Genomic DNA, 13,014 nt, shown 5'->3' with positions numbered 1-13,014 from the left:
GATATTGTAAAAGCATATTAAACCTTATTAGTTAATATTGACGAAAAATAGAGTAAGAATAAAAGTGAATGAAATTTTATAATATTTTATAAGTAAAAAATTTTATGAATTTGAGGACTAAGAAATAATAGTACTTACAACAATTAGATATTAAAAAGTATTCTATTGAAGGCTCTTTCTCTCGTTTATTTTAAGTCAAAAATTGTAAATTAGGGGTGTTTCTGATTAAGATTTATGAGAGAGAGAAAAAAAATGAAGAACGGGTTTAGCCTTAGCGTGTGGTAGGGTCATGAGTATTAGTGCATTGTCGAAATTGGCCCCGGAAGAGTGTTGAAATTGCTTGGGTTTGGTGGAGGTGCACCAATGGTGTGTGGTGACGTGAGGGGCAGTGGCGAGAAGTGGATGATAGAGAAGTCTGTGACGTTGTGTTGCGTTTGTCTTTGTAAAGATAATAAAGACAAAACTCAAGTCAATCCCAAAAACTGCCAAACACTTTTTTTCCCCTATAATACTCAGAGACAGAGAAGCTCTGCTGCCACATGATTGTAAAGTTGAGATCGGTTCGAGAAACTTTTTTTAGGTTCAAAGAATCTATAAAATAGATATTTTATTTTAATCTTTTAAAGAAAAAATAATCAGTAAAGATTCTTTAGTTAATCTTAATTTATGTACTTTTATGTTAGTTTTCGTTATCAAGCATGACGCAACAATAATATTCGCACCTGATTTACTTGTCACGTTATAAAAAAAATCGATAAAATAATCGTGTGTAAAACTTGTTTTTGTAAACCATATTTTTAAAAATAATTTTTTAAAAAATTAGATATGATTGTTTGTCCTATTAGATTCGTGATGATTAGATTGTTAATATTTTTATTATATTATTAGTTAATATTATCACTTAAAAGCAAGAACTAAAACTAAATATTCTAAATCCTACGTAAATTAAAATAAGATTTTAGATAAGGGTTAAAGATTATTAATTATAGGATGAAAATAAGACTAATAAATATGGAAAGGAAGACAAACATTTATTTTTTTTAATACTAAAAATGTCTTTTGGGGATAATATACCTAATGTGGGATTCCAAGGGATGTATCTCGTTAAGAAAAAAGGGACATAATGGATATTTCAAATATAAAGAAGGCAAATTGGGTGTCCTGAGCAATAATGGGGACTGTAAATAGCAAGTGTCATAGTTTAATTTTTTTTAAAAATGGTTATAGACAGAAATGTGTCGCATATATATATATATATATATATATATATATGCTAAATTTATTTTATTTTATGGATTTATTTTTTCCTTTAATTTAAAAAAAATTATCCTTTAATTTCTAAATTTGAGTCAAATTGGTACTTCTAAAATTTTCAATTTTAAGACAAGATTTTAAATTGACTCAAGATGTGCAATTTATCTCATTTCATTCACTTTCATGTAATGTTTGAAAAAAATAATCATTAACATAATAAAAATGAAGTCTTTTAAGAACAATTTTAAAAAAATCTAATACTGATTGTTTTGTTGAAAATGAGTATGGTAATGTTTTCACCATGTATATGGCTCCTTAAATTCTATAATTTTTATGTAAATAAATCTAATCTAACAAAACATGTTTAACACTTCAAATATGTCAAAAAAAGAATTTAAAATTATATCTCAAAATAAAAAAGTATCACTATTTTAGAATGATCAATTTGATCCAAATTTAAAAAATAAAGAACAAATATGATTTTTTTTTAAATGAAATATAAATCTTAAAAAAAAAGAGAGAAAAGAAAAAAAATATAATTTTGCAAAAAAAAAAAAGTGTGATGACTCGTGAATTTGTTTTCACTACGGCTCTCTCACTGTGCAAGGTGTTGACTTTTTTATGGAATTTTTTTTGCTTAGAAATATGAGTATTCATAAATCAATTTAATGCATTAAAAATTAAAATAATTTAAAGAATAAAAAATTATATAAAATGATAATTAAAAAATCAGAATTTTTTTTATTAGATTGGATCAAATTTTAGATTTAATTTTAAAAATCGATCCAAACTCAATTTTAATCCAATTTATACATATGTCTTTTGCCTAAAAATAAAGTGCATCAAACACAAAATAAAAAAACTCAGCAAAAGTTTTAGTATCCAAGTAGAATAATAGGGAAACTGGGTGCATATAGCTTGGAACATTGATCCAAAGTGAGAAAGATAGAGTGATAGAATTCTTTCTTAAGTGAGTTGTGAGCAAGTTGTTACTCAAGGGTTTTAGATCTTGTGAGGTTGTTGTTTGAGAAAAAGGGGTATGTGGCTCAATGATTGTCGTTGTGTAGATATAATCACTATCTGCTTCTTTGTGAAATTCATAAGAAGGGGTTTAGGATTCAGAGAAGGTGTCCCTTAGAGGTTGCTATGGTGTAAACATTTTAACTGCTTCCCTGTCATATAAAGAAGTTTTCAAAAATTTAGAATGTATAATGGCTAAGGATATTGGAAGATACTGAAGTCAACTCAATAAAAAGCCAACCATGAAAAGCCAAAACATAAAATACAAGTGTTTAGGACTCTAACTACAGTGTTCCCTCTAGTTTTTATAAATTGTCACAAGCCTTCGATGAAGAGAGGGGTTAAATAATTCTTGAATTACTAAAGGCTGAGAGAAAGAAAACTTATAAATTACAAAATGAATTATATAACATTGGAAATCAACCCTCTTCCTCCATAAAGTAATAGTAATACTAAGTTTTTTAAATGAAAAATAAATGAATTAAAAATATAATCATAATTCGTATAAAATATAATGAATATCGTGATAAATTTATTCAAAATTGATAATTATATAAATTGATTTTATTTCATTTTTATCGTAATTAATATTTGTCCACATTTTATATTTAAGTTAATATACATAGTTGAATACTTATATGTAAATTTTATGAAATAAAAAAAATAATGTTTAAATTTATTTTTATCATTATAAACAACATTTATGCTATAAAAAAATTTCGGGGGTAGAATGAATCTTGCAACAATGAAAAAATTTGTAGTATAAAATATTAATAATGAAAAACATTTAGAGACATACAATAGCAAGTGGATCTGTGGCGCAATGGTAGCGCGTCTGACTCCAGATCAGAAGGTTGCGTGTTCGATTCACGTCAGGTTCATTTTTTTAGACTACAAAAAAATAATTTTTTACTATTATCATCTAACATTTTCCATTGTTAATAATTAATAGAAAAATACTAAATAGCACAAAACGATTTAATAATCATCAGATTATTTAAATTAATTTTCATTTTAATTTTAAGTTTTATACAACTAATATTTACTCTGCTCGTCCTTTCATTCTCATCTATTATGTTAATAGTAGTGCAATTGACGAATTTATATATAAATCATATTTTAATAGTAGTATAATTTTATCATTTTTTATTTTATTCTTCTAACTTGTTATTTGGAAAAATTTTCATTAAAAATTATTAATTAAGAAATTTCAACGTCTCACTCAATAATAATTCTTTCAACCACTATCGTCTAACATAAATACAATAATAAAATCGACCTGTTTAATTTGTGTTACTCATTTAATGTTATTATCCCAAATGAAAAATAAAAATAAACAAATTTAGAAGAATGTAATAAATTTTATTTGAATTTTATTTTTTATATATAACTAACACTATAAATTTATCTTAAATATTATTGTGTTTATTTATTGGACATAAACAATTAAGTAATATTTATTAAGAATATGCATTGTAAAATCACAACAATATATTTTGTTTGCGCTTAAAAAATAGACATAGCCAAAAAGTGTGGGGGAAAAATCAACAAGATAATTAATTTATCGCTAATTTAAGTTATTTTTAAAATGTAACTGGGTCATAAAATCTTTTTTTAAGAGAATAAATTATGTAAGAATCATTGTGTCATTGTCTTATTTTTAACTATTTTTTTTAGAGGAATCGAGGAATTGGTCGAGCTGTCAAAACAGGTCTAAACCCGTAGGCCAACTCGATCCACTACATATTTAGACTCGGTCGGGTAAAAAAAGTTAATGAATTTCACAATTGGTTCAAAAAAATGAACTCAATCCATCAACTTTGTCCACTCTAGCTGAACCTGTGGTGGGCCAGGTAGACCCACCAACCCACCTAAGTAACCCTAATTCTAATTTACTAACTAAACAACACAACACAAGTTACAAACAAACACATCTCATCAAGACATCGACCCACTCGGCCACTCTCTACCTCAGGCACCTCAAGCCTCTCGCTCTCCATCGACAGCTCGATGCCTTAGTGCTCTCACTGCTCAGTCCTCACACATGTCGTCCTCGACTCGACCCACTTACTCACTCCCTCTCTGTCACACAACTCGAGCTCAACACTTCACGAGATCAAGCCTCGACCCATTCTCGTCGAGAGTCGAGACTTAAGACCCATTCTCTGCCACGATTGCAACCTACTCTCTGTCGCGAGCATGCGACCCACTCAAGATACACTCTCTGCCACTCTTTGATGTGACGCCTCAAGCTCATTATTGTGACCTACAACCTTGTGTCAATGCTTTGTTGTGACCTCAGGTCGTCGTGACCCTGTGCTGTCACAAATGCTCACCAGTCAAGTAGTCAACAGTCACCCCCAATCTTCCCTCACCGAAAAAATTTGTTTTTTCATGAATTTTAAAAAAATATCATTTTTTATTTTAAGTGGATTGGTAGGCCAACTCGTTTAACTCATAACCTGTAATGCCCCAAGACAAACCATTTTTCCAAGACTAAACTCTAAGAGGACAGGTTGAATTGACCTGTTTATAAGGCGAGTCGATGTGGGCTGGGTCCAAACAAGTGGGACCAACCCTTTTGACAGCTTTACGAGAAAGTAAACGCATGTAGATAAGATTACAAGAAATCCTAAGAGATGTTTGGCAAAGGAATTTCTTTTTTTTTTTTTAATGTTCAAAAATCACAATTCTTAAGAATAATATTTTTTGGAATAAATAAAATCAGTTTAATTGATATTAGAAATATTTGGATCATTTTTCTTGATATTTTTATTATTATTTTAATTATTTATCATATTAAATAAGTAGCATAATATTTCTATTATAATAATAAATTCAAGATAAATAAGATTTACACATTTCACACGTCAAAAAAAAATGTGTAAATCTTATTTGTCTTGAGTTTATTATTACAATAGAAATATTATGCTACTCATTTAATATGATAAATAATTAAAATACTAATAAAAATATCAAGAAAAATGATCCAAATATTTCTAATATCAATTAAACTGATTTTATTTACACGACAAATAATATATTCTCAGAAGTCATCTTTTTTCTGAAATATTATTTTTAAAATGAGTACAATAGTGAGAAACTACCTAACCAAGAATTCCCGAAAAATTAAAAAAAAAATCCCTTAGCAAATTCTCTCTTTTGGACCCATTAAAATGAAAAAACACACATTCGGTAACTCCCTTATTATTTTTGAGAAAACGGTAAACAGTTTCGCAAACACATAGTAGGAAACAAATTTTATGAAAATTATGTATAAACTATTTGGTGTGATTTCTATGGTTTTTCCTTAATATATTATGTATAAATAAAACAAACTAAATTAATTAAATTGGATCTGTGGCGCAATGGTAGCGCGTCTGACTCCAGATCAGAAGGTTGCGTGTTCGATTCACGTCAGGTTCATTTTCTTATTGTTTTTACTCTTTGTTTACTGCAGATTTTTTTTTAAACGGCGATAATAATAATAAACAAAAAACAAAGCAGCAACAGTTACAATCTCGGAAACACTACAAAGCTGGCGCTGCGACCTTTGTTGGATGCAGAAAATTAAATTGTCACTACTATAAATTTGTTAATTGAAAAATACCAAATAGCACAAAACGAATTTTTCGAAATATATTTTTGTCAAATTTTTAAATAAATCTTAGTATTTTAAGGAATTGGTCTCTTGCTATGAATACCCTCGGGACAACCTGTCTAACCTTGTTACCCATTAAGTTAACCCACCTCACCTAGGGTCCCACTATTTATTGCGTGTGCAAGATTATTTATCATTTCTAAACGAATACAATGTAAAATTTAATCATTTCTCAATGATAGTTGAATTATTTATAGATGAATTTATTTTTTGGTCTATGAAGTCATTTATTACAGTATTATCCTTCACTTCTAATATGCAAGGCTTACATTGATTTAAGAATATTATTTAAGTTTCACAACTTTTAGTTTTGTAAATCTACCAATTAAAATTGAAGTAATTCAATAGTGGGTGAATGTGTTTTGTGAACAATTAACTACAATAACTTTCAAGTACTTCTGACAAATCTTGAGATTCCACTCATTGAAACATACTTTTATGGTTTTCTAAAATTTATTAAAATTCACAAAAATAATATAAATAGTACTTATAACTTATTCAATCTCGTTTATAATTTCCTAATTGTATTCATTTTACTGTTTTACATTTTCTCACACGAAATTAAAGCACTTCTGGTTTGAAAAAAAGTAATATTTTAAAAAGTTTTTAGTGGACTTGTTTAAGTTTCTAAAAAGATTAAAATCTAAAAAAAAATTCTTATTATCTAGAAAAACCATTTTGAGTAGCTGGTGAAAAAATTAAATTATAATAATAATTTTTTTATTTTAGTTAAAAATTGTAAAATTTCTCTCCAGTTCTTTGTATAAGAAACAAATAGCTCATAAAAAACATAAGAAACAAACTAATTCATCAAGAGTGGTACTAAATAAATTTAAATCTTGTTCCAAAAATACCCATAGCAAAGAGTGGTACTAATATTTAATGACAATACACATAATTTGTGGTCTGATATTTTTTCAACCAATGAACGTGCTTATATTGTTAATAGGTCAATAAATGCATCCACTTACATGGAGAATGAATGGGAATCTTTCACAATAAATGAACAAGTAATACATCTTAAAGTTTGTTCACGTTTCTTATAATTAGGACCAAAACAATACTAATATACTCATTTGTTTCTTATAAAAAATATTGAAGAGAGTATAAACTACTTATTTATATAATCTTCAAATACACTACTCTTTTGAATATCTTAAATAAAAATCCTAAATGATAGTCAATAATGCAAAAACATGTTGAAAAAAGTGTTTTCATTTATTTAGTTGAGTCTTTACACTCATGCCTACTACCATAGACTACTTTTGGTAATAGATAGTGTTAAAGTTCTAACTAGTGAACAAGCAAAGTAGCAAGTGCCTACAAATAAACATTGACCCTCAAATTTGTATATGAATCAACAATGTAATTAACAATATATATTACTTGTCCTTTACCTATTATATGTTTTTCTAAGGTCTGGCCCAACCTTTATACAAGTTTAAGGGTGAAAAAGAATAAGAATAACTCATAGAATCAATCTGACTATATATCAAATAAATCGTCAAGTTGATCAATGTTGCCTACCCTATGAATACTTAAGGCACATTCAAAAGTATTCAACATTTCTAATTCCCTTAAAAAAAGACCTTTTTCAACTAATTCATAGTCTTTAAAAAAATTAGTTAATTTAATAATGACATTAAATTTATCAATAATTTGTAATGTTTTTCTAAAATTATCCTCAGTTTTTTTTAAATTAATCATATATCTCTTTCACGTAATTGCTTTTTGTAAAAATTTTAAGAGTTTCCTAGATTTACAATTATAAGAAACCAGCAGGATCTTGAAACCTATGATTCTCACAAGTAATAGATAATAGATAAACAATGTGTAGCTTTCTCCATAATGAAGTTTCTCTCTGGTGCACTTTGATTTCTTGGAAGATGAGAGAAACAACATTTCACTTCCTGGACTATTCTTTCTGTCTCTCTACGTTTGTGATAACCAAAGATTAGAGAGAACACTTTTCATTTAGGAAGAGGACCTTGTTTAACGTTAGTGGGTATTAATCCTCTTTTATAACCATTACTCTCATCAAGTAGCAGTTACCTTTAGAAATTTCTCCTATTTAATTCAATTACAATTTAGTCCCCAATTATTAATTATTTATTTATCAGTCCATACATAAGTCACATGTCTCTCACATGAGACATTAATTCTAACATTCTCCCACCTGGCTCATGTGACATTAATAAACATTATGGACTAAATAAATAAATACATTAAACTAACATAATGCGCATTCAAATGACTAAATTGTTCTATACATTGGGTACATCATAATTTCATGATTAAGAATAAGAACCAATTCGAGTCATGGTGGTTGTACATCACTTAATCGACATAGTCCCTTCCATGTACTACAAATTAATCTTCTCCTTAATATGATCATTAGTTAGGAGTACATAATTGGTCCAACATAATGTCTTTATTCAAGAAAAAACCTGTTAACATTACTCTAATACAAATATGCATGCAAACGTAGAGAACATGTAATCAGAAACATATCATAAATGAGCTCAGAGTGTCACTTAAATGCATAAGGTAAATTACACTTAATGATCATCAATAACAATAATGTCCATACTTTCAATATGTTCTATAAATGTCTTGGGTGGTAATCCCTTTGTCAAAGGGTCAACTATCATAAAGGTTGTGCTAATATGCTCTATTGATATTCTTTGTTTTTGAACTTTTTCCTTCACGATAAAGTACTTCAATTCCATATGCTTAGCACCCTTAGAGTGCTTGTCGTTCTTACAAAAATACTATTGCAGAGTTATCACAATACATTTTCAGCGGCCTAGCAATATTGTCAACAATTCCAAGCCCTGAAATAAAGTTCCACAGCCAATTAGCCTGAATTGTAACCTCAAAACATGCTACAAATTCAGCTTTCATGGTAGATGCAACAACAATTGATGCATATAGAATTGCTTCCATTTGTTTTCGTTCCATATCATTTCTGGGACATTATGCGAGACTAAATTTGTCTCCTTTCTAAATTAGAATAGGTGATGTTGAACACCTTTTCATCATGAATCTCTCCGGTACTTTATTGATATATGCTTTTTGAGATAAGCCTAACAATTCTTGTGATCTATTACAGAATATTTCTATCCCTATCACATAACTTATCTCACCCATATCTTTCACTTCAAATTTGCTAGAGAGAAACTTCTTTGTTTCATGAAGAAGACCAAGATCATTAATTGCAAGCAAGATATCATCAACATACATAATTGGAAAAATAACCTTACTTCCACTGACCTTCAGATATATACACTGATCAACAATATTTTTCTTAAATCTAAAGGAAGCAATGGTGTCATTAAACCTCAAATACCATTGGTGGGAAGCTTGCTTTAAGACTATATTGATTTCTTTAATTTGCACACCATGTGTTCCTTTCCTTCAACTGAAAACCCCATTGGTTGGTCCATATAAACATTCTCCTCTAAATCTCCATTAAGAAAGGTATTTTTTCACATTCATCTGATGTAGCTCCAAGTCATAATGGACTACTAATGCCATGATAATCCTAAAAGAATCCTTTCGTGAAACCGATGGAAACATCTCTTTATAATCAATGACATCTTTTTGAGTAAATCCCTTAGCAACAAGTATAGCCTTGTAACATTCAAGATTGCCATGAGAGTCACGCTTAGTCTTGAAGGCCCACTTACAATCAACTCTCTTACAACCCTTTGGCAATTCTACAAGGTCCCAAATACCATTATGTTTCATGGAATTTATCTCTTATTTATGAAACTGGATCATTACCATTAATGCTTAAGTCTATTTCTGTTTCATGTAGGTATACCACATAGTCATTTGAAATAGTTGCTCTCATTTCTCTTTGAGACCTCCTTAATGCTACTTCTTGTGGTTCTTCCACAATAGGTTCACTATGTATTATTGGCTCATTATTGTGCTGCTCATCTTCATTATTTTTTTGAACAACAACTAAATGAGCAATTACCTTATTACTAGAGGCACAAGCTAAAGGGACTTGCACTCTAACTTCTTTAATTTCCACATCTTTTGGAACTATACTCCCACTAATTTCACCATTTTCAATGAACCTTGCATTTCCAGTTTTGATAATTCTCATACTATGATTAGGACAATAAAACATATATCCATTTGACTTTTCTGGATAACCAATGAAATATTCATTGATTGTTCTTGCATCCAATTTTCTTTCTTGCAGATTATGAATCCTTATTTCTGTCTGGCAACCCCAAACATGTAGGTGCTTTATACTAGGTGTCCTATTCGTCTACGATTCAAAAGGTGTCTTTAGAACTGCGTTACTAGGAATCCTATTCAACAAGTACATGACAGTTTTCAAGGCATACATCCACAAAGATATGGGTAAAGTTGAATTGATTAACATACTCCTAACCATATCCATTAAAGTTCTATTACGCCTTTCTGATACACCATTTTTTTGTGGTGTACTAGACATTGTGTATTGCACACAGATGCCATGTTTCTGAAGTTTAGCAAATGGACCTGGGTGTTACCCAGTTTCATCGTATTTTCCATAATACTCATCACCTCTATCAGATCTAATAACTTTTAACTTTCTTTCTAATTGTCTTTCTACTTCATTTAAGTAAATTTCTAAGGCATCCATTACCTGAGATTTCTCATGCAATAAGTAGACATAACCGTAATGTGAATAGTCATCAATAAAGGTCATAAAGTATCTTTTCTTTCCGAAAGAATTAATATCAAAAGGTCCACAAATATCAGTATGCACAATTTCAAGAAGCTTAGTGCTTCTTGTAGCTTTTTTCTTTGTATGTTTTATTTGTTTTCTCTTAATACAATCAACACAGGTATTTAGATCCGTAAAATCAAGATTAGGAAGAATTTCATTCTTTATTAATCTTTCCATCCCTTTTCTAGAAATGTGACCTAAACATTTATACCACAAGAAAACAAATCGTTCATTTACTAAACTACGTTTAGTGTCAACATTATGATGCAGAGTTAAAACGGTTTTAGCATACAAACCATCTAATTTCAATTTATATAAACCATCACAAAGAACACCAGTACCAATGAGATGATTATGCTTAAATAAACTGAAACATTCATTACCAAAATTAAAAGAGTATTCAATTACATCAAGTTTAGATAATGAAACTAAATTCCTAGATAAACTAGGTACATAAAAGTTTCTAGTAAATCTAAATGATGTCTAGTATCGAGTTTTAAACGATAAATCCCGAATGCTTCCAATGTAGCTTTCACTCTATTCCCCATGAAGACGAACTTCTCATTTGGGCTTATGGTTTGGATTGTAAGGAATCCCTACATAGTATTAGAAACATGAGTTGTACATCCAAAATCAATCCATCATGTATTATGGAAAACTTCAGTTAAATTTGATTCAAAATATACATGAGCATTAAGCTTACCTTTCTTTTCGAACCAAGGCTTACACTTTAGGAAATCCTTCTGGAAATGTTCAGATTTCCTAAAAAATTGACAATTATTGTCATTTGATACCTTCTTCTGGATTTGCAAAGAGTCATCATTGATCTTTAATGACCCTTTGCCTTTATCATGCTTCTTCATAAATTTCTTTCCAGCTCCTTGATTCCCTTGGTGGTTTACATTATGAACTAAGTGACTTCCTTGATTCTTAAGCCTCATTTCTTCCTTAACTAATATATTATGCAATTCATGCACATTTCATTTATCTTTCATGGTATTATAGCTCATTTGGAACGAGCCATACTCAGATGGTAATGAGTTCAAAATAAACTGAACAAGGAAGTTCTCATTCATAGTCATTCTCAAGGTCTTTAGTCTTGTTGCAATGTTTGTCATCTCAATGACATGTTCATACATAGTACGTGAACCATCAAACTTCATGGTGATCAATGTACTCATTAATGTTTCAACAACAGATTTATCAGCTGTTTGGGAGTGCTCTCCCACTAACCCCATAAACTTTTTAGCATTTTCGATTTTAGGGAGAGTTGTCTTAATACTATCTGCAATAGTCATTCTCATCAACATTAGATTGAGACTATTAGATCTTTCCCAAGCTTTATAATGAGCTTTCTCTTCATTGCTATTAGCATCAATAATGGTAACAGACTTCTCTTCCAACATAGCAAGATCAAGATCTAAAACAACGAGATAAAATTGGACTTGCTCATTCCAGTCAGAGAAGTTAAGCCCATTAAAATTGGTACAGATCATACATGAGAATTCAGTGAATTGGGAACATGTATTGCATAATAAAATTCACATAAGTGTTTTGAGACATAAAACACATGCCATACATATGATTCATTCAAATAACGGTCAATATATATCGATGCTCTCCTTTGGGTGATACATCAACACACAACATACAAACATGATGATGCTAATAAAATTCTTAACATTGTTTGACAATTAAATATGCACCAATTAGTAGTACTTATTACCTTTGGGTATATAAATAAAACCAATGATACACACAAATTGTCTACAATTATATTCATTAATTATAAGAACAACTAATAAACCTTTGGGCGATCCATAAATGCTTAATAACAATGAATTTCAATGTACCCATAAACCAATAATCATATAATTTAGCATCCATTATTCTATGAGTAATTTCAGAAACGTACAAGTAGGCACTAGTTTTCATTCCAAGAAGGAAAAAGAACAACGTACAAGGACTTTTGCTATCTTTCTCCATAATTGGAAGATACCACTTTAATAGAGATTTTCAACTAAAAAATAGAAAGCTTTCATTCATGCAATGTAACACCATTTCGTAAGCTCGTTTAAAAAATTCAACAATAATAAAATATCGTACATAGCAGCGGAAAAATAAAATTCTTAAATTTCATAATTAGGGTTCATTCATGATTGGAAAAAAATAAATCATTCTTGGAAATCATAAATTTCATAACCTATGCTCTGATATTACATATGTAAAATTTTTAAGAGTTTCCTAGATTAACAATTATAGGAAACCAAGATGATCTTGAAACCTATGATTCTCACAAGTAATAGATAATAGATAAACAATGTGTACTTTTCCCCATAATGAAGTT

General features: G+C 29.4%; 2 non-coding genes across 2 annotated transcripts; both read left to right on the top strand.

Annotated features, from left to right (window-relative positions):
* Positions 1 to 3,083: 3,083 nt before the first annotated feature.
* TRNAW-CCA (transfer RNA tryptophan (anticodon CCA)) lies at positions 3,084 to 3,155 on the top strand. The gene has a single exon. It is a non-coding gene; the product is annotated as a tRNA-Trp (tRNA).
* A 2,473-nt stretch (positions 3,156 to 5,628) lies between these two features.
* Positions 5,629 to 5,700, top strand: TRNAW-CCA (transfer RNA tryptophan (anticodon CCA)). The gene has a single exon. It is a non-coding gene; the product is annotated as a tRNA-Trp (tRNA).
* Positions 5,701 to 13,014: the final 7,314 nt, after the last annotated feature.

The sequence above is a fragment of the Glycine max genome, chromosome 20 (assembly GCF_000004515.6).
Source record: "Glycine max cultivar Williams 82 chromosome 20, Glycine_max_v4.0, whole genome shotgun sequence".
Taxonomy (NCBI): Eukaryota; Viridiplantae; Streptophyta; class Magnoliopsida; order Fabales; family Fabaceae; genus Glycine; species Glycine max.
Note: the sequence above shows the minus strand (reverse complement) of the source record. Positions and strands in the feature narration are given on the sequence as shown.